The following is a 25,145-nucleotide window of genomic DNA, read 5'->3' as shown; positions in this document are numbered from 1 at the left end:
AGGAAATACAGGGTTAGGTTCCTGTGAGCCTCTGGTTACAACCAATCAATACATAACCTTGTTTTTAAAATATATATATATTGTCATTTTAATTAGAGAAGTTGTAGGTTTGTATAAATGCCATGTGAAAAATACAGCATTCCCATATACCCCTCTACTCTTGACACTTTGCATTAGTGTGTTATCTTTTTGTTTTATCTTTGTTACAATTGATGAAAGAATATTAAAATAGTACTATTGACTATAGTCCATAGATTACATTAGGTGTATTTTTCTCATATAGCACCCTATTATTAACACCTGGAATTAGTGTTATATATTTGTTACAAGTCACGAAAGAACATTCTTATACTTGTACTATTAATCCCAGTCCATCATCCACAACAAGGTTCACTGTGTTATACAGTCCCATGCTTCATCTTCCAATGTTCATTCTAATAGCATACATGACCTAAAACTTCCCCTTTCAACCACATTCACAAACATAATTCAGTGCTGTTAATTACACTCACAATAATGTGTTACCATCACCACCATCCATTTCCAAACCTTTGCAATCAACCTAAATAGAAATTATGTACAAATTAAGCATCAGCTGCTCCCCATTCACTACCCCCAATCTATCTCCTGGTAACCTGTTCTAATTTCTAACTCTATGAGTTTGCTTATTATAATTAGTTCATGTCAGTGAGATCACACAATATCTGTCCTTTTGTGTCTGGGTTATTTCACTCAGCACAATGTCCTCAGGGTTCATGCATGTTCTCACTTTTATCAGGAATTCATTCTTTCTACATCTGGATAATACTCTGTCACATGTATAAACCACATTTTCTTTATCCATTCATTGGCTGATGGACACTTGGGTTACTTCCATTTTTTGGAAATTGTGAATAACACTGCTATGAACATTGATGGGCAATATCTGAGTCCCTGCTTTCAATTTCTCTGGATATACACCTAGTAACGAGATTGCCAATTCATATGGTAATTCTTTATTTAACTTCCGGAGGAACCGCCAAACTGCCTTCTACTTCGACTGCACCATTTTACATTCCCACCAGCAATGAATGAGTGTTACGATTTCTCCACATCCTCTCCATCACTTATATTATTTTGTTTTTTAATAGAAGCCATTCCAGTGGATGTAAGATAGTATCTCATTGTGGTTTTAATTTGCATTTTCCTAATAGCTAGTGAGCTGGACATCTTTTCATGTGCTTTTTAGCCATTTGTATAACCTCTTTGGAGAAATGTCTGTTCAAATCTTTTGCCCATTTTTTTTTTTTAATTTATTCACACACCTTATGATCCATCCAAAGTACAGTTTTTTAATTGAGTTGTTTGCCTTTGTATCGATGAGTTGTAGGATTTCTTTTTATATTCTGGATATGAAACCCTTATCGGATATGTGGTTTCCAAATATTTTTTTCTCATTGAGTGAGTTGTCTTTTCACTTTCATTACAAAGTCCTTTAATGCATAAAAGTTTTTAATTTTGATAGAGTCGCATTTATCTATTTTTTCTTTCATCGCTTATGCTTTGGGTGTAAAATCTAAGAAACTATTGCCTAAACAACATCCTGAAGATGCTTCCCTACATTTTCTTCTAGGAGTTTTATAGTCCTGGCTCTTGTATTTAGATCTTTGATCCATTTTGAGTTATTTTTTGTATAGTGAGATAGAGGTCCTCCTTCATTCTTTTGCATATGGATATCCAGTTCTCCTTGTACCGTTTATTAAAGAGCTTATACTTTCCCGATTAAGTGGGTTTGGCAGCTTGTCAGAAATCAATTGGCCATAGATGTGAGGGTCTATTTCTGACTCACTCCATTAGATTCCATTGGTCAATACATCCATTCTTGTGCCATTACCATGCTGTTTTGACCACTGTGGATTTGTAGTATGCTTTAAAGTCAGGAAATGTGAGTCCTCCAACTTTGTTCTTTTTCAAGATGCTTTTTGGCTATTCGGAGCTCTTTGCCTTCCAAATAAAATTGATAATTAGTGTTTTCATTTCTGCAAAGAAAGCTGTTGGAATATTGATTGGGATTGCATTCAACAGATAAAGAATAGAAAAAAAAAAAAAGAATCATGCTTCTGGGCTTTGAGTAAAAACACCAAGCACACAATCATACACCATCATACACGTCATACAGGCACAATCATATGCATCTCCCAAAAGGAGAAGGGAAAGGGGGCAGAAAGAATGTTTCAGTTTAACCCCTCCTTCTTTTTTTTTCCCCTGATGCTTTTCCGCCTCTGGTTTCTTCCCCATGAGGGTATCCCACTCCAGGGAGTCAGATGGTATCAATCCAGAAAGGTGGGTCACTCCAGAAAAATTCATTTTGCCTTTTTGTGGTCCAGCTGACTGAAACAGGATTGACCGAGGGCACTGCTAGCATTTCTAGTGGGTTCTCCCTTTTTCCCCGCTGGAGCCCCTTTTGTATGCAGCACTCCTCAGGAGCTTGTGTTTCTCCCTGAGTCTCTGTGGACTTAGATCCCTGTACCTGGATATGTGTGGAGTTCCACAGTCTCTGTGGGAGGTGGGAGGGACTGGGGACGTGCTGCCTCTGTGTGACTCCCAACCTGCGTGGGACTGAGTGAGGGGGGAGGGGAATGGAAACCTGCCAGGGATCCGGGATGGAATTTTCCTACCTAGTATCTTTCTGTTTCTTCAGTTTAGCATTTGTGGAGTCCCCTAGTCTCTACCATCCTCCAGAGTTCTAAGCAAGTGAGATTTGTCCTTTATTCACTAAATCTCTGGAGAGGCTTTTTAGGGGATGTCTTATGTCACCATATTGATGGCATCACCTTGCAGACTGGGGAATTCTGTTTCCTCTCCCACCCATTCATAACCTTGTTTATGTGTGTTTCTCTCCAAAGACACCTTACTTAATATACTTTGTTTTATTAACATTAAACTAATGGCAAACAGCACTATAACTCATCCCTGAAAAAAGCTTACCAAACACAAATATTTTCTCTCTAAGGCACATGCATTAGTCAGGGTTCTACAGAGAAATGCCACCATGGGGATAGGCAAATCCAAATTCCACAAGATAGGCTGAAAGGTTGGAACTCGATGGTGACATTTAATTCTCCAGCAGAAGGAACAAATTGGGAACATAGGAACTTTCATGCCCTTCATGTTGCATTAGATTGGGAATTTGAAGCCCTGAGCTCATCCTTTTCGTTAACAACTACATTTAGCATATTATGGAGCAACCAGCCAACATCATTAGACTTTTAACTCTACAAACTCTGTTAAGGTACCAAATACATTGTTATCCAGAGCCTTGCCTTCTATATGCATTTGAAAAGAATTATCTAATGGTGATATTTTGCATATTTCTGTTGCCAATTCATGTGATGAACTGTAAGCGCCTTTTTGATCACTAGAAATAGAGTTGTTAGTGCATTTTAATCTAATCAAATTAGAGTGCCAATTCCCCAAACACCAGACCTAACTCAAGAACATTATCCTCAAGATTCTGTTCACCCAAGGCCACTTTCAGTATCAAGTCTGAATTAGTCAGGGTTCTCCAGGGAAACAGAACCAGCAGTTAATATATGTAATTGTTAAGAGGTTTATTATAGGAATTGGCTCCCATGACTATGGGGATTTTCAAATCCTAATTCCATAGGTTAGGCCACAGGCTGGGAACTTGATGGTGATGTAGTATTCCACAGAAGAAGCCACGAAGTTGAGAACTCTGATGAAAGTGATGATAAATTCCCCAGAAGAAAGCTGGCTACCTGAAGTAAAGATAGAAATTCTTTCTTCTGACTTGCTGAAATCATCAGTTCTGCCTTCAAGGCCTCCAAGTGATTGGATGAGAATTCTTTCATTGCTGAAGGTGATCTTCTTTGTTGATTGCAGATGTATTCAATCATAGATGCAATCAACTGACTAATGATTTAAATCCATGAAATGCCCTCGCAATAACAATCTGCTTCCCTGATCAAACTGGACATCATAGCCTGGCCAAGTTGACACATGAAATTAACCATCACAGCACATTATGGCTTTCTAGCACTTAGTAACATATCCAGCACTTTGGCACTTCACTTTTGGGGATCATTTTAAACAGCAAAATCACCAACTAAAAACATAGAAATGAGAAAAATGAGGCACTAAATACACCACAGAAAAAGACATATATTTATACTTTGAGAGCTGAAACAAGAAGGCAGAGCATCTTGTTCAACCTCAGTTGAGAACATGCATGTTGACGACTCAAATTTTTTTGCTGCTCTGCACATTTGCAAATAGCACAAAAGCACTGTGAATATTGATTTTGGTGTTACAAATAAATTTTAGTGAGTTGGTGAATTTGCAAATACGGAATTCTCAAATAATGAGGCTCTTACACATGTTAAGAGGAGAATGTGCAGAAGGGAAATACTACCATTTTCACAATTGTTTGTTGTTGAATGGAAGAGGGATATAAATTTCCTATTGTCCTTCCTCCATCTAACACCTATCAACTAGCAGACACAGTGATATTTTATGTTTTATTCCTCTTTGATCATGTCTATAAATATCTTTATTTCTACCAAAAAGTCTACAATTATCAATATTTCTACAAAAAAAGAACAAGCAGAAATAAACTGATAAATATTAACTCATGCTTTGATTCACTGTATTATTCTGCAAAAAGAAACATTTTTCAAGGATAGTATGATATTTAATCAAAATACACCTTGATGAAAAGGAATGCAAGATCCTCCTTCTTTTTGTGCTTTGTCTCTTATTGTTCATATTTAAGCTCCAGTGCTCCACCTAATTTGCTGCTATCTGGAAATTTCTTTCCCCAGCCTTGGGCATGGCTGGCTCTTCCATTCGGTTCCTGCTTTGCAGATCCTTTTCCCATGGGACTGCTTTTGACCTCCCTGTGCAACTTCACCTTTACGCTACCCATTGTCAGGCATGCTCATTGCACTGTTTTATTTATTTTTCCGTAAACCTCTTTATATTACCTGAGACTATTTTATCTAGCTAGCTGTGGTGATTTGGAGTTGTAAATACTGCAAAAACAAACAAACAAACAAAAACAAAACAAAACAAAAAAACAACAAAAAACAAAACAAAAAACGTGTTCTAAAAACTAAATCCATTCCTGTGGGTGTGAACCCCTTGTAAATAGACCTTTTGATGAGGTTACTTCAGTTAAGGTGTGGTCCAATTCAAACAGAATGGGTCTTAATCCTGTTACTAGAGTCCTTTATAAGCAGAATGAAATTCAGAGAGAGAGAGAGAAAGCCACAGAAGGAACAACCAAAAGCTGAACATCAACAGAACCTGGAAGAGAAGGAAGAGGGGAAAGGCCACCATGTGCATTGTCATGCGACAGAGAAGCTCAGGACTGAGGATCACTGGTAGCCAACCCCAGAAAGTCAGTCTTTGAGAAGAAAGCATTGCCTGGATGACATCTTGATTTGTACTTTTTCCTGGTCTCAAAATCATGAGCTAATAGATTCCCATAGTTTAAGCCAACCCATTGCAGGGTACTTGTTTGAGCAGCCAAAGAAAGTCAAATGATTAGCTATTTATTTATTTACTTGACTATTTTCTTTTCTGTCTTTCCCATTAGAAGGTAAATTCTATGAAAACAGGAGCTTTGTTCTCACTTCTTTTTCATTACTGTGCCAAGCCTAGTATGTGGCATATATTAAATATTTTAAGTGCTCAATAAATAATTTTTGAAATAATACTCCCAATTTTCACTTTTGTACTAAGTTAACATTTAAGCTAAGGGAACTGGGATTGTTATATGTATACCATTAGATAAACATCATTTAACTGTAGACTTAATTCTAGTCAAAAGTTGATGACCTTACATCATTAAAAACTAAATCAGCACTAATGTTCTGCATAGCAAAGTGAAGTTGATGGTTTTATAATTAGGGATAAATTTACAGTCATGAAAATCTTATATCTGCTATTCATAACACTTCTGCATACCACTAGAGGATTATAGAAGGGTTTATTTTCTTTTCAATTATTGAATTTATCATTTATAGGAAAAACAGTGGTTATTTTTCTGGGCCCACTTAACCTTACCTATTACATGTCTAAGAAGAACTGTAGAAAAGAAAACCATTTATCCAGAAATTAGGGCTTTTTAAAAAAAAAAAAAATCAAACTTATAGGACTTCATTAGTAGTTCAATTTTTCTATGTTACCCGAAAAAATAAAAAAGTTTTTGTTATGTCATTTTTTTTTAATAAGTAGAAGACTCTCAATTTTGATACCAAAGGATTACTTTTGTCATTATATTCTATTGTAAAAATTGGGCAGAAATTTGTATATAATTACCAAATCTGCCAAAAAATTAAGTATATTTCAAATCTCTTTGAATGTTCTGGACCATACATATTTATTTGAAAGTATGTTTTGAACAACACCTACACTTGACTTTTAGCTATATATATACAATTGGGAACTGATAGAGAACTATAAACTATCCTGCGATAATATGTTAATGATAATTTTTGGGAGATTCTACCAAATAATGTTTTCTAGGCATTGTTAGTAATGTTGTAGCAGTCAGCATAGCATACTGATTATCCAGAGCTCCGGAAACAGGTAGTCTGGCTTTAAATTCTGGCTTTGCTACTTGCTTGCAATATGGTTTTTCATAAATTCATTTAACTCCCTATGCTTCTCTTTTAGTTTCCTAGCTGCTAAAACAAACACCATACAATGGGTTGGACTAATAAAAGGAATTTATTTGCTCGTGGTTTCAGAGGCTAGAAGGCTTGCTTCCTCCTGGGCTCGGTATCTTCTGACTGGCCAGCAATCTTTGGTGTTCCTTGGCTTTTCTGTCACATGGTGTGCCAGTTTGAATGTATTATGCCCCCCAAAATGCCATTATCTTTGCTGCAATGTTGTGTGGGCAGATGTATTACTGTAGATTATATTGTAATTCTTTGATTGAGTGTTTCCATGGAGATGCAACCCACCAAACTGTAGGTGATAACTCTGATTAGATAATTCCATGGAGGCGTAGCCCCGTCCATTCAGCGTGGGCCTTGATTAGTTTATTAGAGCACTATGTAAGCTCAGATAGAAGGAGCAAACTTTCTACAACCAAGAGGGACACTTTGAAGAACGCACAGGAGCTGAGAGAGGAGCTTGAAGAACGCACAGGAGCTGAGAGAGGAGCTTCAGCTTACAGAGACATTTTGGAGATGGCCTTTGAAAGCAGACTTTTGCTCCAGAGAAGCTAAGAGAAGACAAACGCTCCAAGAGCAACTAAGAGTGACATTTTTGAGGAGCTGAAGCCTAGAGAGGAACGTCCTGGGAGAAAGCCATTTTGAAACCAGAACTTCAGAGCAGACACCGGCCATGTGCCTTCCCAGCTAACAGAGGTTTTCCAGAAGCCATTGGCCATCCTTCGGTGAAGCCTTAGCAAACCAGAACACATGGCAATGCACATGGTGGCGTCTTCTCCTCTCTCTTCTGGTTTTCATGGACTTCCAGCTTCTGCTTGCTCCTTGAGGCTTCTCTTTCTGTGTCCAATTTCCTTTGCTTATGAGGACTTCTGCCATATTTGATTAGGGCCAACATTCATCTAGGTTGGGCACATCTCAACTAATAACATCTTCAAAGTTCGTACTTATAAATGGGTTCACACCCATAGGAAGAAGAATTGGGACCTGAACATGCCTTTTGTGGCAGACATGATTCAGTCCCCAACAGCTTCCATTTCTCCATCTGTAAAATTGGTGTAATAATATCATTTACCTCATAGAATTAGCATTTAGAATAGTACGTGACACATAGTAGGCATTTGTTAAATGCTAGTTTTTATTATCCTAAGTTAGACTTCTGCCTTTTGCTGGCTGTGATGGTAGCCTATTATTAACTGTTCATCCTCTTTTCAATTTTTTTACCTATTCAATTTACCATTAACAATCCATTAAAATTGTCTCTTTATAGCATATCAGAGCACTTCACTCTTTCATTGAAAATCTTTACTATATCATTCACATTATCTATATAAAGTCTGAAATCCTTAATAGAGTATTTCTTAAAACATAGTACCCAGATGAGCTGTATCTATAACTTCTGGAGTAATAAAGATGCAATTTGTGGGCCTTGCCAAAGACCTATTAGGTCAGAATTTTGGGTGGACAGAATAAGAAAAACACATTTTAATGTGCTTCTAGATGATTCTTTTGCATGAAGTCTGAGATCTGCCTTAGACTGACATAAAAACCCTTCCCTGACCTGGGTTTCTCTCAGTTGACCACATGGCGTATATGCTATCCACATTCTGGGCCCCTAGGACCTCTCACTGCCACCTTGGTTATAGAGCTGCCTGCCACACAGGCTTCTGTTACAAAACAATGGTTATCATAAAGAAAAAAATAATCAAAAGCATCAGGGATTGAAGGTTTATGCAATTATATATTTTACCTATTTATGTGACTTAAACCTCTGCACAATTAGGCATTTAAAATGATTTTAAAGACCTACAAAACTGGAAATTTTCTGGATAAATACAAATTCTGTGATCATTTAATGATGAAAGAAAAAAAAAACAGGCATTGGCTCATCATACCAGGAAGAACTTAAGCACATTGCCAGATAATACAATATATGATGGGTCAGAAAAGTTATCATCATGATACTAGAATGAGAAATATAAAAGGCTAAGACAAATAGAATAACTATACATCTCTGGGCATCTATTTTTGGTCTGGTATTTTGCTGCTTATTTTGCATATATTATTCTAATTGTCATAACAATAGAAGGCTGATGGACTCTTGTTGCAATTTTATAGGAGAGGAAACTGATACTTCAGAGGCCTGGGAAAGGGAAAAGTAGAGGGTAGGAGAGGGAGGAAGAGGGAAATAAAAAGAGAGGAGAGGGAAAAAAAGTAAGGAAGGAAGATGGAAGAGAGAGAAAGAGGAAACAAAAAGGGAGTAAAAAAAATAGAGAAAGGTGAAAAGGAGGGAGGGAAGAGGTAAAGCTTCGTGAGAACAACTGTATTTTTGGTACCGGACGTGCATGTACTTAGACAATGAAAATAACATATGCATCATGTTGTAAGTAGCTGAACAAGTATGTGGGGCTGCCACGTGTGATTAGGTCACCCCATTGCACCCCTGATTTGTGTTGTCCAACCAGGTATCCCCCCATATTGTTCATGCCACACCTGGAAGCCCTAAAGCAGACATATTTTATTGGCATTAATATATATTGACACTGGTGTAACAGGTTAGCTGTATTTAAAACACCAAATTCCTTTAAATCAGGTTATATATATATATATATATAAATACATACATACATACATACCCTTATGCTTAATACATTCTGTGTGATTTTGCTTCTGTTTTCTTTCATCCTAACATATTCTTCTGATTTCTACAACTCTCACTGCCCATTTCTTTATTTCTTCTTTTTCTTTTCTTTTCTTTTTTTTTTTTCTTTTGCAATAAAGTCCTTTTTATTTTTTTCCTTGCTAGAAATTACTTTATTGATTAGATCATCAGGAATCAGCACAAGATTTAATATCTTAAAGACCACTAAGGCCTAGGTTATGGGGCTCGCTCTGCCTCTCTCAGTTCCTGAATGGGGTTTAAAGGGAGAAATATCATTAACAGAGACCAGGCCAGATGGTTATAGGTCCTTCTTTCCCAGTCATTGGACAAGCTGCTCGATTCTTGCCCAATGTAGGAAAGAGCCAATAGTTTGGAGAAATCTAATAAAGAATTTGACATTGCATTGCATGATCTCTCTTACCAATCAGTTTAAATGCTTTTCATTTTACAATTTACTTTGTGGATATAATTTACTTTTAATAACCTCATTCCCTGTGCAGAAATTAACACAGTGCAAAGGAAAACCCTTTAAACTGGAATAGCTTCAACTTGCCCTTGGAAAGAGGAAACAGAAATCACTCTGCTCCTCTTAACCTCTCCCCAAATCAAAAACATTACTTCTGATCTTGGAATGTGCACAAAGGCAGCTTTTGATAGGCTGATTCCAATCACCTAGAAAGGGCAGCTGGAACCACTACCACACGGGGGCTTCCTTAAGATCAATTCTGTACTGGAACCGGGAACTGAAAGCAATTAATCCCAGGAGCAAAGAGCCAGTGGACGCCAGCCATGTGCCTTGCTATCTGACAGAGGAACCACAGATGCCACAGCCTTTCTTCAGAGAAGGTATCTTCCTATTGATGCCTTAATTGGGACATTTTCATGGCCTTAGAACTGTAAATTTGTAAACTAATACATCCCCACTGTAAAAGCCAAAAAAAAAAAAAAAAAGATCAATTCTGCAGAACTGTCCATGGTTGCCTACGAAGGCTTTCAAGTCCAAACAACTTCTGCTGTTTTCGCTCATGAACAAGACTCAGAGCAGGCATTGGAATTATCTTGAGCAGATGCAGCTGCAGTAACAGCAGCAGATCAGCAGCAGTGGCCCCAAGAGGTAAGATTTCAATAACTTGAGGTTTGTTAATGATCCAGGCCATTCGATTTCCCTTTTCCACAATACCCCCGATCCATGCTTGGTGACCCTCTCCATACTTAGAAGATTTGATTTCCGAACAGAAGTGAGCCGCCCGTTGTATTGGTAGACTGAGGTTTCTGCTGAAGTTCCCTGAAGGAGCCCAAACTGCTCCCTGGCCTTGCTGGTGCTCTCCATCTTGGCAATAATCGGCAGATTATGAATGACAAAGAATACCTCATTGCTTGTTGTTGCACGAGGTTCTGCGTGTGTCCTAAAAGGCTGAAGCCCATGTTATCTGTGGTAGAGTGGGCATTAACTGTGTACATGAATCCGGCAGCAACTCTGTTCAGGGTAGCCATATCAAACATGGCTTCCGGATAGGCCAGCTCCACCGCTTCTCAGGTGACCACCATTTTGGTCTTATTCCACCTTTCAGGATTATCAAAGCCACCGGTGGGCATTGACAGCAACTTGGGTTCCTAAGGTTTGGTAAACACCAGCATGTCCCCAGCCACAGCACTTATCGGGCATGATGACTGTGCCGGTTTGAATGTATTGTGTCCCCCAAATGCCATTATCTTTGTAGTCTTGTGTGGGGCAGAAGTTTTGGTGCTGGTTGGATTTGCTTGGAGTGTGCCCCACCCAGCTATTGGTGATGATTTTGATGAGATGTTCCCATGGAGGCATGGCCCCACCCATTCGGGGTGGGCCTTGATCAGTGGAGCTATATAAATGAGCTGACTCAAAGGGAGTGCAGCTGGGAGTGATGTTTTGAAGAGGAGCAAGCCTGCTAGAGAGGAGCGTCCTGGGAGAAATCCGTTTTGAGGCTAGAGCTTTGGAGCAGACGCTGGCTGCCTTCCCAGCTAGCAGAGGTTTTCCGGACGCCATTGGCCATCCTCCAGTGAAGGTGCCCAGTTGCTGATGTGTTGCCTTGGACGCTTTGAGGCCTTAAGACTGTAACTGTGTAGCAAAATAAACCCCCATTTTATAAAAGCCTATCCATCTCTGGTGTTTTGCATTCTGCAGCATTAGCAAACTAGAACAATGACCATGGTGGCAACTCCACCAACGATAACCCAAGGATCCACCAGTGTCTGTCCATGGGTCACTGCGGTGCCCCCTTCCTCGGCAGCATCGCAAAACCCTTTGATCATGAAGGGTGTCATCTTTTCCCTTTCCTCCTCACTCTTACTCTGGCTGACACTGAGCAACAACAACACGTTCTCACATTCAGTAATTCCCATGGTGTAGAGGTCGCTCCGCACGCTGACACAAGCTATGTGCCCCCTCATGTCAGGATCTTCCACCAAGGGGTAAAAGAAATCTGTGGTCTGCACCGGCAACAGGCACCGTGCCTCAGGGGTACTATGCATGAGTCCAGCCCAATGTTCAGGGCTGGAAAAGCGAGGCTCCACTCCGCCCCTCCCACCAGGCCCTGATGCAGCAGGGGCCGCACGTCGGGCCGCGCCAGTCACTCCAGGAGCTGGAGCAGCGTCTCCTGGGGGACCTTGCAGCTTCAGCCCTTCATGCCGAAGAAGCCCGGCAGCCGCCAGCTGGGGCTGAGCTCCAAAACCTGGGGCTCGAAGGGCCAGTAGTTCAAGAAGCCCCAGCCCATGGGAAAGCCCACCAGGCCTGAGGAGTCTTCCGCCACCGTCATGGCCGCTCAGCAGGCGTCCTTTGCCTGGGCTTCCACGAGATGCTCCTGGTTTTTCTTCACTGCGCATTTCTTAACAATGATTACAACAAAACATGCAGAAATATAATCCTATATTGCTTAGGAAAATAGACACGTGCAATGAAAGAGAAAAGAATATCTTCCAAATTTAGGATATATTGAGGGTAAGGGGACAGAGGTAATGATTATGGAGTATTCAAGGAATTTCAACTACATTGGTAAAATTTAGCAATGGATTAATTCTGATTTTTATAAATGGATGTTTTTTCTTATTATCTTACAACATTGCATGCCTTATATATTTTGTAACAAATATAAAATATAAACAAGTATAAAGGTGTAATGAAACTATTTGAAGCCAGACCATTTGAATTTACTTTTGGCATCATCACTTACTAAATGTGCTGACATCCACATTAATTAATTTGGGTAACTATGCTTAACTATAATAATAAAAATAAGAATAAATTCTTTAATCTTAGGACATAGTAGGAATTGAACAAAACATAATGTATGCCAAATGCATAATGCAGAGTTTGGCACATAGTTAAAGATCCATAAATGATAATCACTGTTATTATTCCAAAAATCATAAAATTAAATTTAAAAAAATTACAGATTTGAATAATGGGAAACTAAGATGATTAAAGGCAAACCCAATCATGTAGTGCCATGAAATCTACTTGAAAAATCTTGGAAATATTAGAAAACCTATCCAATTTATCTTTTCTTGAAAGTTAAAAGGAGTATTTCTTACTTGCCTTATTCATTTCATTACTAAGATAAATCTTTAAAAACCACAGTAAAGTTAAAACTAGGAATGAAGAGATTCAGATCAGATCAATAAAATATGACAAAAATATTGCATGATGTTTGGAAAAATTTTTAATTTATAAATTTATTCCCTCCTTCATTCAATAAGTATTTCTGCATTTCAAGCTAATCTATTATGGAAACGTTCCTGCAAGTTTTATTATGCTATAAATATTTTTCCACTTATATTAAAAACAAATCAAATGACTATTCTATCAAGACTAAATAGAAACCAAAACCTCTCTGTAAACCTCTACAAACTGTTTCCCACAAATACTTCTGCTACCAAGGAAAGAAGACACATGGATTGTTATTCTCCTTTGGTGTGAAGACACCACATATCAGACTAGTTACAATCAATAGTGAATGATCCATGGGCACTTTTTCAGGAAAAAAAAAAGATTTTGAGTACTTATGAGTTCAGACTTGAATGAGAATGTCTGGGTGTGTATCACAGCTCTTCCTCCTACTAGCTATTTAATCATAAGCAAGTTATTGCTTTACCTCTCCATGCCTTAGTTTTCTCATTTTTAAATAGGGATAAAAATAATCCCTACATAATAGGATTCTTATAGAATTTAATATAAGGGTTCAGTAAACAAACTAATTTGAAAATTTTCTACACCAAGAAAAAGTGATTGGCAAAGAAATATGTACAATTAAATGAAAAACACAATCTGAATTTTCACACAGAAATAACTATAGAAATTAAAGGAGATTAAAACATGGCTAACGCTCCCAGGGGTATAAGTCTCCCTAGGAACATGGAACATGACTCCCAGGGATGAGCCTGGTCTTGGTATAGTGGGAGTGAGAATGACTTCTTGACCAAAAGGAGGAAAAGAAATGTAACAAAATAAAGCTTCAGTGGCTGAGAGATTTCAAATAGATCCAAGAGGTCATTCTGGAGATTATTATTATGCATTATATAGATATTCCTTTCTAGTGTCTACAGTATTAGAATAGCTAGAGGGAAGTACCTGAAACTGTTTCATTGTAATGCATTAGCCATGATTCTCGATGATGATTGTATAACTGTACAGTTTTTATCATGTGACTGTGTGATTGCGAAAGTCTTGTGATTGACACTCCCTTTATCCAGTGTATGGGCAGATGAGTAATAAAATAAAGACAAAAGAATATAAATAATGGGGGCTGTGTGAGGGGAGTGGGATGTTTCAGGTGTTCCTTTTTATTTTATTTTGTTATTTTTTGGGAGTAATGAAAATGTTCTGAAATTGATTGTGGTGATGAATATACAACTATATGATGACACTGTGAGCCATTGACTGTATACTTTGGTTAGATATATGTGTGTGAATACATCTCAATAAAATTGCATAAAAAAAGAAAAGTAGAACCTAATTTCAACAATTTTAATCTGAATATCTAGGAAAAATTGATACAAATACCCAAAATACAAGCTATCTGACAAGAAGATTTGTGTGTGTTTGTTACAAGATTATACTTCTCGTTTTGAACATTTTGAGATTAAGTTGATAGTAATGTGTTGAAATGAATTAGGTATCTAAGATCTGAGGTACAGAAAAGTAATGCTCTACTTGGAGGGACAGGTGGAAATGAGTGAATGTGGTCACCAAAAAAAAGCAAAAAAGTGGAGACATAAAGTAATGAAAACAAGAGTTGAAGAAGAGGAAGAGTACAATGATAAAGCTAAGGAGGCATAAAGGAGGCATAAGTGGCTACACAGATAGGCAATGAAGGTAAAGAAAGTAAGAGGAATATGTACAGATAGGTTGTTATAGATGTAGAAATAAAAGAAAAAGCAGATATAGACATGAATAATATAGATACACAGATGATATTCATGAAAAATAAAGATATAGATAAATATAGGTGTGGATATGGAAGTGGATATGAGCATCGATATGGATATAGATGTGGACATAGTAAAGTGACCAAATATCAAAATGTACTTAACACAGGCCCAGTTTATACCACTTATGCCAGTGAAATTATTAACAGTTCTCTGTTTTACACTCAAAAATGTCTACTTCTGGATGATAAATTTTTGTGTTCTCAATAGAAATAGGTATATATATATGCAGAGACATAACTCTAGTTTTATGAATGTGTGTGTGGCTATACATTTATACAAATACATAAGTTTATGTACCCTACATAGACAGATATCTAAATGGAGATATTCTTTCTATGAATTCTTCCAATTCTTCCTATGAATACAATCTAAGTAGAGTGCTAATTAAGACATTTTGCCAATATTACGTGATCTGTAAACATGCTTTATGACATTAAAAAAAAACCATGGTCAATGACAGCAAATTATTTTGTAAGACTCCCTCACTTTCCACTAGAGATAAAGTAAAGCACTTTACAATCTATGATTAAGTATCTTTAGCCAAGTTAATTTTACCATAAAACAATCCATTGCTACTGAGCATTAAGACAACCTTCTCATAAAAATATTTTGGAGGAGGAACCTAAGATGGCGACTAGGTGAGACAGAGAAAAAAACACCTCCGTGGAAAACACTAGATAGAAAACCAGAAAGGGCCCAGAACACCACTTCCAGAGTAGCACCAGCCAGACAAGTTCTGCTAAAGCCACAGGGAACGTGCGTTTGGTGAAACCAGGAGTCTGCAGTCTGAAACGAGTGAGTGAGTAGGCTGAATCCCTCGGCCACGCTGCTTTGGGGGAAATCGTGGGTTGGCGTTTTTTAAAAAAATAAAAGAAGCCCAGGAACAGCTGTAGATAAGACGGGAGCGGTCTGGACTAATGCCTCAGTGTCTGGGGTGGAGGATACCCCTTCCCACACCCACTGCTGATTGTCTCGGGTCCAGGGAAACAAAGAGGAGACGCATGACTTGCGGCCGTCTCCCCAGCGGGCAGGGCTACTCCTGCCCGGGGCCGAGCACACAGCACAGAGCCGAGACAAGAAAACCAGCCTGACGGAGTCTTTCCCGCAGCACCACTCACATGACACAATATCGGCCGTGGACAGTGGCCTTGAATACACCCATGGCTGATTGTCCCGGAGCTGGGAGAGTGGAGCTGTGCGGAAAGGGGGAAGTTAACGTGTCCCATCCCATTCAACCATCTTTGAAGCGAGCTGGGAACGCCCCTACACAGCCCGGCAGCCCAGGGCTTCCCTGGAGGCTGGTGCTCACTTGTGACGTGGCACGGCCCTCCCCCCATCAGCAGAGGTCCTGGAAAAGCACAGCAGGGAGGGGGGAGCCACTCGGAAATCCCAGGGAACCTACGCCAATACCAAGGACTTTTGTGTCAGCAACAGAGAACAGCCTTAAATCTCTGGGAACACCTGGGAGATTTGATTGTTAAACCTGCCCTTCCTCCCTAACCACTGAGGCACACGCCCCTCATTGAAGGCAGACAGCACCGACAACACACCCAAATTAAGTGCACCAATTGGACCCCAAAAGAATCATATCCCCACACACCACAAAGTTGGGGAGAACTGACTTGAGGGGAATAAGTGACTCATGGACACCATCTGCTGGTTAGTTAGAGAAAGTGTATGTCACCAAGCTGCAATTCTAACAAATTAAAGATCAAGTAAAGCAAATGCCAAGAGACCAAAAACAACAGAAAATCTTAAAGCATATGATAATACCAGACGACATGGAGAACCTGAACCCAAACACTCAAATAAAAAGATCTGAAGACACATAGTTCCTGGCAGAATTAATCAAAGAAATACAGACAGGCAATGAGAGCATGGCACGGGATATAAAAGACTTGAAGAAGAGCATGGCACAGAATATAAAAGACATAAAAAAGACCCTAGAACAGCATAAAAAAGATATTGCAAGAGTAAATAAAAAAATAGAAGATCTTATGGAAATTAAAGAAACTGTAGGCCAAATTAAAAAGACTCTGGATGCTCATAATACAAGATTAGAGGAAGCTGAACAATAACTCAGCATCCTCGAGGACCACAGAATAAAAAATGAAAGAACAAAAGAAAAAATGGGGAAAAAAATCAAAACAATTGAAATGGATCTCAGGGATACGATAGATAAAATAAAATGTCCAAATTTAAGACTCATTGGTGTCCCAGAAGGGGAAGAGAAGGGTAAAAGTCTAGAAAGAGTATTCAAAGAAATTGTTGGGGAAAACTTCCCAAACCTACACAATATAAATACACAAAGCATAAATGCGCAGCAAACTCCAAATAGAATAAATTCAAACAAACCCACTCCAAGACATATTCTGATCAGACTGTCAAATACTGAACAGAAGGAGCAAGTTCTGAAACCAGCAAGAGAAAAGCAATTCACCACATACAAAGGAAACAACATAAGACTAAGTAATGACTACTCAGCGGCCACCGTGGAGGTGAGAAGGCAGTGGCATGACATATTTAAAATTCTGAGAGAGGAAAATTTCCAACCAGGAATACTTTATCCAGCAAAACTCTCCTTCAAATTTGAGGGAGAACTTAAATTTTTCACAGACAAACCAAATGCTGAGAGAGTTTGCTAATAAAAGACCTGCCCTACTTCAGATACTAAAGCGAGCCCTACCGACAGAGAAACAAAGAAATGAAAGAGAGATATAGAGACTTTTAACAGACATATATAGAATATTACATGCCAGGTCACTGGGACACACGTTCTTCACTAGTGATCACGGATCTTTCTCCAGAATGGACTGTATGCGGGGACATAAAAACAAGCCTCAATAAAATAGAAAATAAAAAAATGAATTTGTTCAAAGCACATTCTCTGACCACAATGGAATACAAATAGAAGTCAATAACCATCAGAGACTTGGAGAATTCACAAACATCTGAAAGATAAAAATGAGGGGGAGATGAAAACATTCCCAGACAATCAAAAGCTGAGGAACTTCATCACCAGTAGATCAGTCCTAAGCAGGCTGAAAGAAAGGGACACTAAACAATTGATTGAAACCACATGAAGAAATAAAGATTTCCAGTAAAGATCACATGGTAAATATAAAGACCATTACTACTGTATTGTTGATTTATAACTCCCACTATTTACTTCATACAGGATCTAAAATACATAAACTGTAATGATAAATTGGTGGTTTTGGACTCAATGTAAAATATGTAATTCTTGACAAGAACTACATAAAGGTGGGGGAATGGAGGAGTATAGGAACACAGTTTACGTGTCCTATTAAAGTTAAGTTTGTTTCAAAGAAAAACAAGATTGTTATAGATTTAAGATGTTAAATTTAAGCCCCATGGTAAACACAAAGAAAGTATCAAAGAATATGACCAAAGAGTTGAAAAGTAGAGTAGGGATTCCAAGAAGTGGGGGAAGGGGCAATGGGGAGTTAAGAAATGAGAGTAGGGGTTTTGGTTTGGGGTGAAGGGAAACTTCTAGAAAGGGATGGTCGGAAGGTGATAGCATTGCAACATTCTAAATGTGATTAATCCCACTAAGGGAATGCTAGGGAGGGGTGGAATAGGAAGATTTAGGCTATATATATCTTTCCACAATTGAAAATAAATAAGTCTAAATAGATGAAAATTAAATGCCAAGGATGATCCTGGAAGGGATCTGAGGTTGGAGGAGAGGAGGCTCAAAGGGACACAGATGGGACACAAGGAAAAAAAAAAAAAAAAAAGGAAATATAGAATGTAAGCTTTATATCAATGTTGAATTTCTTGAACTTCTTAGCTGCGTTTAATGTGATTGCATAAAATAATGCTCTTGTTCATGGGAAAGGTATATGTGAATTATATTGTTTGTTCAAAGATATGTGCAGCTTGCTCTCATATGTTCAGAAGACAGAGCAATAGATGATAGTGTTAGGGAGGGAGGGAGGGAGAGAGGGAAGGAAAGAAAGAGACAGTGGTGTGACAGGATCTTAAAGGTATCCGGGGAGGGGGGTGGAGTATGATGGAATTCTATGTAGGGGGGTTGTACTGTTTTTACAACTGTTCCTGTAAGATTGAACTTATTTCAAAATAAAATTTATTATTAATAAAAAAAAATATTTTGGAGATGCAGGCTTTCCTAAATATATAGTCTTTGACAAGTAGTTTAACTATGTTCCATCTCAGTTTCCTCATCCTTAAAATTTAGAGATTAGACTAAGATTCTCCTTAAATTTTCATCCAGTTCTAAATTTTTATAATTCTGCTTCTATCTTAGTTATTATATCTGGTAGATTTTGCAGAACTAGTTTGCAGAATGTATTATTCAAAGGTAGAGGGCTACAATTTAACTGAAAGAAAATAATGGATGCTACATTGTCTTTAAGTGCATTAGCTTTCCGAGAACTAAATACAACAGTCAGAGTAAGTTTGTTGGTCTACAAACTAAGAGATCTGCCTGCTGTCCCATTTCCTGGACTAGACAAAGACTGGTCTGTCCAAGGGTCAGGGGTAGGGTTACCAGGTCAGGAAAGCAATCAGCAGATCTAACTACTACTCTGTGGCCATGGCAACAGGGACCTTGAATGCCTTAGTGCTGTTTTAAGGGCAAAGCTTAACTCGGTTGGCATTTCACACTCTCTCACATTCAATTATTTTCTTTTTAAGCATGTGAAAAATAATTAAAAATGCAATTATGCATGCAAGTCAGCTATTTTTTCTCCCACTAAATGATTAAAACACTTGTGAGGTTTGGGAAAATAATCAATTAAGAGAAAAAGAATGATTTCCACCTAAAAGAGAAGACTGTTCAATAGGGAATACATACACATATAGCTATTTTTCTGAAAAGCCTGTGAGGCAAGTAAGTGACTGCTCTACTGGTGAGTCTGGCTATCAAGGTGTTTGGATGGAGGAGCACCAGATTTCTGCCTTCTATTATCACCTCCTCTTTCCCACAGCTCTTTTGCCTTAAGCACTACTACCCCTTTTTCTCTCTCCTTATTCCCTATTCACAGAAAAGAGAAATAAATGCATCTAGAGACAGGGAAAAAATAGAATAATGCCATATAAAACTATAATGACTTTGAAGTCAGTCTAACTTTTTGAACCCAGAATCTGCTTCTTATTAAATGTATGGTGTGGGACAATTACTTAATAAAGTGCCTTATTAAGTGATTACCTAATCAGCCAATGAATGCAGCTTGGGGCCAATATTGAACTCCTTGATTATATCCATTGTCCCAGAAAAAACTATCGTAACACACATTGTTCCAGATAACGTACTTAATAATAATATCATGATGCCCACAAAATATTAATACTTGAATACATAAGTCAACTGCCTGCCCATTTCATCTACTGGTTCACTTAGCAGATCATCAGGACAACATAGCATCATCAAGGACATGAGGAATATGGAGTATAACATGTATAGTTATACTAACCAATTATACAATAAAATAGCAGCATCACAGATTTGGGGAGAAGATCCAGGGGTATGAAAAGATAGAAAGATAAATAGACAATAATGCAAAGGGTATTACTGCAGTATTATTCGGCCCAGAAAAAAGGAAGAGAAAATCAGTGAGTAAGGGTAAGATTAGTAAGATTACTAAGAAAACTGAAAAGGAAACAAATTATAATCCATGCCTTCTTTTTTTTTTTTTTTTTTTTTTTTAAATCATTTTATTGAGATATATTCACATACCACGCAGTCATACAAAAACAAATTGTACTTTCGATTGTTTACAGTACCATTACATAGTTGTACATTCATCACCTAAATCAATCCCTGACACCTTCATTAGCACACACACAAAAATAACAAGAATAATAATTAGTGTGAAAAAGAGCAATTGAAGTAAAAAAGAACACTGGGTACCTTTGTCTGTTTCTTTGCTTCCCCTACTTTTCTACACATCCATCCATAAACTAGACAAAGTGGAGTTTGGTCCTTATGGCATTCCCAATCCCACTGTCACCCCTCATAAGCTACATTTTTATACAACTGTCTTCGAGATTCATGGGTTCTGGGTTGTAGTTTAATAGTTTCAGGTATCCACCACCAGCTACCCCAATTCTTTAGAACCTAAAAAAGGTTGTGTAAAGTGTGCGTAAGAGTGCCCACCAGAGTGATCTCTCGGCTCGTTTTGGAATCTCTCTGCCACTGAAGCTTATTTCATTTCCTTTCATATCCCCCTTTTGGTCAAGAAGATGTTCTCCATCCCACGATGCCGGGTCTACATTCCTCCCCGGGAGTCATATTCCACGTTGCCAGGGAGATTCACTTCCCTGGGTGTCTGATCCCACGTAGGGGGGAGGGCAGTGATTTCACCTTTCAAGTTGGCTTAGCCAGAGAGAGAGGGCCACATCTGAGCAACAAAGAGGCATTCAGGAGGAGACTCTTAGGCACAAATACAGGGAGGCCTAGCCTCTCCTTTGCAGCAACTGTCTTCCCAAGGGTAAAACTTATGGTAGAGGGCTCAACCCATCAAACCACCAGTCCCCTATGTCTGTGGCCATGTCAGCAACCCTGGAGGTGGGGCAGGCAAATACCCCTCATGCCTTCTTTTTATAATACAGTAAAATAATATTCCTATAATAGTACATATTCTTCATAGGCATGTTCTCTCTCTCTTTTCTTTTTTTAATTTCCTGAACAATATTATGGATTATGCCTTGTAGATAGTAGGCTTAACTCTTAATCACCTCTCTCCCCTAGGGCATTTCATTAGGTCAGTTCCCATGTCCTTCATGAGGATATTCTCTTATCTGAAAGATTGTACACAGGAATGGGTTTCTTAGATTCTCTACTTCTGAGCAAGCCAATATAAATGGCACAATGTATAGACATTCTCACTGCATTGCTGCTAATCAATACTTTTGGCTAGATGCATGATCTCCCTCATGTTGTTGTTGCTCTTTGGGTACTCTACCGGTGACAAATTGTGCAGTCTCTATAAGGGAGTCTATGACATCTTGAAAATGTGGCTGTGTGCCCATTTAGCCTTAAATTGTCAGATCCCTGATATCCCTGGTGAGTAATCTGTACTGATAATCCTATCAGCATCAAGGAAAAAAGAGTAGGAGTGGTGACAGTATATCAAGGGTCTTATTGTATACTTCAGCATCAATTTTATAAGGTACAGTCAACATGTAAAAATAACTTTTGAAGAATTCATACTAGACCAAAGGTTTTCACTATCTAAACTAGGAATTGAAGAATTTAATAATTTTTATTATGGTCATCATGATCAATGTGAGAAATGCAAAAGCTGATGATTTCAGCTATAAAGACATGACACTATGTTCTGATGCCAGATATATTGTCTGTAGTCATTCTGAGCTTTATACTGCATTTAACCACTCTGAGTAATGTAGTTTGAAGTTATGCACAAGCTCATTACAAAATAATTTAAAAAAAATGCTTCATCGTGATCAAAGAGCAGATAAGGACAGTAATAAAGTAGTTTAAGGGCTCTACACTCCATTCATTACATGATTATAGCATGTTTTAGTTTCCTGACTGCTGAATCAAAAGCACAGAATGGACTAGCTTAACAATGGGAATTTATTGGCTCAGTTTTAAGGCTAGGAGAAGTCTGAAATGAAGGTTCCAGCAAAGCAATATCTTCTCCCAGACAACTGGGGCATTCTATGACTGGCTTCTGGAGATGGTTGTTCTTGGCTTTTGTGTCAAATGGCAAGGCACATGGAGGCCTCTCCTGGGTTCTCCCTTCTCTTCTAGATTCTGTTGACATTAGGCTTCTGGCTGCTGCCTCTCGTTTTCTCTCCCTCTGTGACCTTCCCTATAAGGCTTTCAGTAACAGGATTAAGACCCATTCTGATTCAGCTGGTTCACATCTCAACTGAAATAACCTCATCAAAAGATCCTATTTCCAAGAGTTCATACCCACAGGAATGGAAGAAGTTTAGGAACTTATTTTCTCTGGGGTACCTAGCCCCAAACCATGACAGCATGCAATGCCATCAGGAGAACTGTTAGCTAAGTATATTACTCTGACAAATTCAGTTAAAATTCTAACGTGGCTCCATCTTTATTATGCCACAGTTAATCCCTCTTGCCTATACCATTCTTCAACACCATTATAATGACAGACAGTGGCTCAGACTTGCATCAACCAATCACAAATATCAGCTCAGTGGCACAGTTCTAACCCTGTTCAAGAACCTGTATTTATTCTTTGTTAAGCTTCCTAGATATTCTCATCTAAGGACAGGTCTCACTGGAGAAAACCTCTAAGAAGTTGAATGAGTCTGGATTAATCTACAGTTAATCTTCAATTGACTGGAATAAATTAAAGAATATTTAGGAAAATGTTAATTTTGGCCCACAGCTATGAAAATTTTAAACTTTCAGTGGTGTCCTGGAGCCAGCTTGTACCCAGTTTGTGAGAGTCAATTATTAAATAGTCAGGAAGGTTGTATGGATGTTGTTAAACCATTGATATCTTGAAATCACCTGTGGTGGCAGAATTTAATCCATGAAAATTGGCAATTCCTACAAATAATCCAATTACTGGCACACCTCTAGGCAATACACATCCACAGGATTTCTGGAGATTACTGGATATTTATTGAATAAATTTAAGCAAAGCAGGTAAAGAATAATACAGAGCTCTAACCCTATGGCCACTCGTTTCCAGGCCTATGATTATGAATCGTATGTTCGATAGTTCTGTGTTCTAGATAATCTAAAGTTGTAACATCAAAAGTAACGTATATGATTTTCATTGCTTTACCCATCTAATATGGAAGGAAATTTCTTTTATATGTCCTATCAATATATTATTTATTCCTTAAATTGTATGGATCATAAATTTTATGACTTATTATCACAATAAAGCTGAAAGGGAGAATCATTTTTAAATAAACAACTGACCTGGTCTTGAAATTGACTAACCCAAGTGGCTTAAATGATAATCTCTTAAAATTGATTTTTTCATGAATAAATTATATATCATCAGTGGGAAAAAAATCCTTAAATTCATTTTAAACATATTTATTTTAATTTGATTCACTACTTTTTATCATGACTAGTAATATAGTTCTCAACCTAGATTTCATATCAGTTATTTTCTCATATTTCCAGATCTCTTTTTTAATATCTAGAAGCTGAACATAACAATTCTTTCAATGAAAATGTTTGATTTCTTTTAACAAAGTGTTGACCCTGAACCATTCTGTGATTAAAGCATAACATACAGTGGCAACATATATTATAAACAACATATTCCTGATGATTTCTAATATCTTTTGGAAAAAAATCAGAGAAACACATCATGGGGTGTGTTTTTTTGGTATATTTATTGCCTATGCTATATACACTGACCAATAAATTCATTTAAATTGACAAATGTTATTTGAATATATTAAAATACTTTTAAGAACAAAATTGTATCCTAAAACTGATAGCTAAAATTTAGTCAGATTTGTAATACACCAATTATATTCAACATCTAATTTTTTAAAACCGCAATATAGTTAATAAATCAAAGGTTTTGCACATTCTTAAAATCAATGTCACCAATGTTACATTCATTTTAAACAGATGTCAAGAATCAAGAAACAATTGTGAAAGTCCAATTTTCTATATAATTTTAAAGATTTGAGGAAGTTAAATGTCAAGTACATCTGACAATCCTATATGTCTTTATTATAAATAAGAGAAACCAGACCTGGGTTTTTCTGAAATAAGTGGTGTAAGTAACACCTGAACTGATGCTGGCATTCTGTTCAATACATTCCAGCAAGCTACAGATCATCACTGTGCAAGATAAAAGAAATCTAAAACTCTTTCATGACCTTGACAATTTTGGTGACGTTTAGAAGCTTCATTACGTATTAGCTAAATAGAAACTAGGAGGAGCAGAGTATACAAACTCAATTCCTTTTTTGCTCAGAAGTTTCACTTTAACAGAAAGAAACTACCACACAGTATGTCAGGGGGGAAAGAAAGTAAAATTCTGTTCTTCCATGATCAATTTAAGGTCAATTTTAAATTTGTTACCATGTCATGTGAATTTTGCTGGCTGCTGCATGAGTCTTGAGTATCGCAGAGCAAGTTAATAACCAAATATTCTATGATGGAATGAAGAATTTTTTTCAGTGTTCATTAATTTATCTATGTGCTTTTCCCTACATTCATTTAACAACTATTTATTGAATATCTAATATGGGAACAGTCATTACCCAGGCATTGGAATGGCTTTTGTACATAAGAAACAAAAAGTAGACCAAACTGTGTGGAAAATTAACTTTCTCAGGGAACATTTTGAAATTTTAGTATTTAGTTATAATGAAGGGCT

At 37.7% G+C, this 25,145-nt stretch overlaps 1 protein-coding gene and 1 pseudogene across 3 annotated transcripts in view; both read right to left on the bottom strand.

Moving 5' to 3' along the window:
- CSMD1 (CUB and Sushi multiple domains 1) overlaps positions 1-25,145 on the bottom strand; it is a 2,222,584-nt gene that overhangs the window by 605,082 nt on the left and 1,592,357 nt on the right. The window lies entirely within an intron of this gene.
- On the bottom strand, positions 10,293-12,131 carry LOC119516966 (annotated as a pseudogene).

The sequence above is a fragment of the Choloepus didactylus genome, chromosome 20 (assembly GCF_015220235.1).
Source record: "Choloepus didactylus isolate mChoDid1 chromosome 20, mChoDid1.pri, whole genome shotgun sequence".
In the NCBI taxonomy this organism is placed as follows: Eukaryota; Metazoa; Chordata; class Mammalia; order Pilosa; family Megalonychidae; genus Choloepus; species Choloepus didactylus.
The sequence above is the reverse complement of the archived record's forward strand: the minus strand, read 5'-3'. Positions and strand labels throughout refer to the sequence as shown.